A 4,787-nucleotide genomic window follows, 5' to 3' on the forward strand; every position below is an offset into this window, starting at 1 on the left:
ATGGGAGGGTCCGATGTTCTTGTAATTGAAAAAGACTGAGTTACAGCTAGCCCCAAACCAAGGGGGAGATTGAAGGGTCCATCTTAGGGTTTGGGCTAGGCTTTGGATGTATAGGTCATTTAGTATTGTAATAGAAGTATTTTGGTATGTTTACAACCAAGAGTATGTTTACGGCCGTAAACATGTTTACGGCCATGACCCTGTTTACGGCCATGACTAGTTTACGGTCAAGTCTTCTTTCCTATATATAGGACCAGTCTGTGTCTGTTAGTAGTTGTTGATTCATAGTGTTTACGGCCAGTCAGAGTTGTACCAGGCGTTTTCTTAATACAAATGTGTGCAAGCTTTGATTCATTCTTCTTCTACTCAATTCTCTTCTTGTTTGATTGTTAGATTGCTTGATCACTAGTTAAGATCCTGTTTCTAGGACCTTGCAAGGAGACAGTGCAACACTACCAGGAGCGGCAGGCCGCACTCGAGGCGAGGATGCGGGTCACCGAGCGCCAGTTGGCCAGGCTCCAGGGCGCATCTACTTCGTCATCAGCACCACCGGAGACCTCCCACCGTGAGTAGGACTCATCCTACCCACCACTTGCTCCTGATGTGATCTCCTTTTCCTTTTACTTTGTGTATGCAGGGTTAACCCCCTCGATTAAGTGATTACACTACTCGAGAGGGTTGTTATGTTATTTTCCTTTTATCCCATGTACTGTAGGCCTTCTAAAGACCAAATTTTCACGTATCATGTACTAAACTTTTATCCGTAATGAAACAAGTGTGTGTTTTATTTGTGATGTTGTTATGTGCTATGTTTTCTAATCTCATTATTTCTTGACATTATATGATTTCACTTATAAGCACAAATCGAATCACAGCAACCGCTAGACAATAATTGAATAAAAAAAATTATGCACTCATCATCCTTCTATTCCATGACAGAAGATGCCTCGAAGGTACGTTCGCAGAAACAATAACACGGCAGCACCGCCACCACCGCCGCCTCCGCCGGAGATGAACTCTGTTGCGTTCCGGGCAGCAGTATCAGCTGCAGTCACTGCATCGTTGGCTAACATCCACAACGGGAACAACGGGGGTGGTAATGGTCAGGGAACGGGAAGTTCCAATCATGGATCCAATCAAGGACCTACAAGAACATGCACCTATAAAGATTTTACCAATGCGAAACCCAAATCTTTCAACGGAACCAGTGGAGTGATAGCTTTAACACGCTTGTTTGAGAAAACTTAATCCATCTTTGAAATTTGTGATTGTCTGGATGAAAGCAAGGTGAGGTTAGCTGCATGTACGTTTGCTGATCGGGCTTTATCATGGTGGAATGGCCATGTTAAGGCCTTAACTCTTCCAGTTGCAAACGCTATGTCTTGGGAGGATCTCAAGACGATGATGTTGGCTGAGTACTGCCCTTGTGGGGAAGTACAAAAGTTTGAACAAGAACTCTGGAACCTGATTGTTCAAAACACCAATGTTGAAGCCTATATCACTAGGTTCAGTGAGCTGGCACTCTTGTGCCCAGGGATGATAACCTCGAAAATGCTTTATTTGGGGGTTAACTCCTCCAATTCAAGGAAACGTGATTGCCGCCAACCCTGAAGCGTTCCATAGTGCAAAGTGCCTGGCGCAAAAGCTGTATGATCATGGGAACAAGAAGGGCACCAAGATTCCAGATGTAGACACCAAGAAGGAAGGCAGCAACAAGAGGAATAAGGGAAGTAAAAGAAAAGGGGGACAAGCTTCAGATTCTTCTAAGAAATAGAAAATAGTAGCAGTTCACGCTGCTACCACTCAGACCATACAAACCCCAGCTGCAACCACAACAACCACACCTGCACCTGTAAGGCTCTATGAAGGTTCACACCCAAAGTGTGACAAATGTAGTTTCCATCATGTCGGGGCATGCAAGGATTTCCAATGTACAAACTGCAATAGAAAAGGGCACACTGTCCGATATTGCAGAGCACCTCCACAACAAAACAACCCTCAACCCAACAATGTTGGGGCCAGCCGCACGTGTTATGGATGTGGGGAGGCTGGCCATTTCAAGCGGAATTGTCCAAAAGCCTACAACCAGGGTGGCGGGGGATCCGACAAGGTCCTAACATTGGGGCAGGGTGAGGCGGTACGAGATCCGGTTGTGGTCACTGGTACGTTTCCCCTCAACAACACTTATGAATGCATTTTATTCGATAGTGGGGCTGAGCGGAGTTTCGTGAGTCATAAATTCAAACACCTACTAAATCGAAACCCCCAAAAGCTAAGCGAAGCCTTCACGGTGGAGATGGTTAATGGGAAAACTGAAACAACAAAAGACATTTTCATAGACATGGATTGGTTAAGCCCCTACCATGCCGATATTATGTGCCACGAGAAGGCCGTTCGCCTTCACCTACCCACCAATGAAACACTAATTATCTATGGAGATAAACTCGGTGCAAACCTCCATCTCATCTCGTGCATCAAGGCACAAAAGTGCATACATAAGAAGAATCATGCCTTTCTAGCCCACATAGTGGACAAACAGGAAGAGAAAAAGAACATCAAGGATATTCCAGTGGTATGTAACTTTCCAGACGTATTTCCTGAAGATCCCCCGGGAATACCTCCCGAGAGACAGGTTGAATTTCGGATTGACCTGATACCTGCAGCTACATCAATTGCCAAGTCACACTATAAGTTAGCCCCTGCACAAATGTAGGAGTTATCTAGCCAATTGAGCGAAGTCCTAGACAAAGGATTCATCAGGCCAAGCTTCTCACCTTGGGGAGCTCTGATCTTGTTTGTCAAGAAGAAGGATGGATCTTTCAGAATGTGCATTGATTATCGGGAGTTAAACAAGCTCACCATCAAGAACCGATACCCTCTCCCTCGGATTGATGATCTATTCGACCAGCTTCAAGGAGCCAACTACTTTTACAAGATAGATCTAAGGTCTGGATATAACCAATTACGGGTCCGAGAAGAAGATATCCCTAAAACTGCCTTCCGAACCCACTACGGGCACTTCGAGTTCGTGGTAATGCCCTTTGGTCTAACGAATGCACCCGCAACATTTATGGACCTCATGAACCGAGTCTGCCGACCGTTCCTCGAAAACTTTGTAATTGTTTTCATCGATGACATACTCGTGTAATCTCGGAGCAAAGAAGAACACAACCAACATCTACGACAGGTCTTGGAAACTCTAAGGGCCGAGAAGCTTTATGCAAAATTCTCCAAATGCGAGTTCTGGATTCGCAGGGTGGACTTCTTGGGACACGTAGTCAGTGAAGAAGGGATTCATGTGGATCCTTCCAAGGTCAAAGCTATTGAGGGTTGGGCAACCCCGAGGACGGCAACGGAGATCAGACAATTCTTGGGCCTTGCTGGTTATTACAGAAGGTTCATTCAGAATTTCTACAAAATCGCCAAGCCCCTCACCACCCTAACCCAAAAAGGCGTACCCATCAACTGGGATGCGAAACAAGAAAATTCCTTTCAAACCTTGAAGCAAGTCCTCTGCAGTGCTTCGGTGTTGTCTCTGCCAGAGGGGATAGAAGATTACGTAGTGTATTGCGACGCTTCCAATCAAGGGCTAGGCTGCGTTCTTATGCAGCGCGGGAAAGTAATAGCTTACGCATATAGGCAACTAAAGACCCACGATGTAAACTATACCACCCATGATCTCGAGCAGGGATATGTGGTCTTCGCTCTAAAAATTTGGAGGCACTACCTATACGGTACAAAGTGCACCATCTTCACAGACCACAAAAGCCTCTAGCATATCCTAAATCAAAAATAATTAAACATGAGGCAACGACGATGGGTCGAGTTTCTAAACGACTACGAATGCGAGATCAAGTACCATCCGGGCAAAGCTAACGTGGTGGCCGATGCCTTGAGTAGGAAAGAATACTCAGGCTGCCAAGTAAAAACGCTAATGATGACCATCCATTTCCACCTGTGTTCACAAATCAAGGAGGCTCAACTGGAAGCCTTGAAACCGGAAAATGCTGCAAACGAAGCATTGCGTGGGATGGACGAAAATCTCGAAATCAAGGAGGACGAAGCTTACTACCTCATGGACCGTATCTGGATCCCAAAATTTGGAGGGTTCAGAGACGTAGTCATGAACGAAGCACACAAGACACGATACTCCGTCCATCCGGGTTCTGAGAAAATGTACCTAGATATCAAACAACATTATTGGTGGCCTAATATGAAAGCTGAAATTGCTACCTACGTGGGCAAGTGCCTGACTTGCGCAAAGGTTAAGGTAGAATATCAGAAGCCCTCGAGATTATTACAACAGCTAGTGATACCCGAGTGGAAATGGGAACGAATAACAATGGATTTTATAACCAAATTGCCTAAGTCGGCAGACGGTCTGGATGCCATTTGGGTGATTGTCGATCGATTGACTAAATTTGCCCGTTTCCTACCAATAAAAGAAACATATAAAATAGAGAGATTAACACAGATCTACGTAACGGAGGTGGTGAGACTATACGGAGTATCGATATCTATTATCTCTGACCGACATAGTAGATTCACCTCACGATTTTGGCAGTCGCTCCAGAAAGCATTGGGAACTAAGCTGGATATTAGCACTGCCTACCACCCCCAGACTGACGACCAAAGTGAGTGAATCATTCAGACACTAGAGGATATGCTCCGAGCTTGTGTAATAGATTTTGGCAAGGCATGGGATACCCGCTTGCCACTAATCGAATTCTCCTATAACAACAGCTACCACACAAGAATTAAAGTGGATCCCTTTGAGGCCTTGTACG

The sequence above is a fragment of the Lactuca virosa genome, chromosome 8 (genome assembly GCF_052849685.1).
Source record: "Lactuca virosa cultivar CGN04683 chromosome 8, Lactuca_virosa_CGN04683_v6, whole genome shotgun sequence".
NCBI lineage: Eukaryota > Viridiplantae > Streptophyta > Magnoliopsida > Asterales > Asteraceae > Lactuca > Lactuca virosa.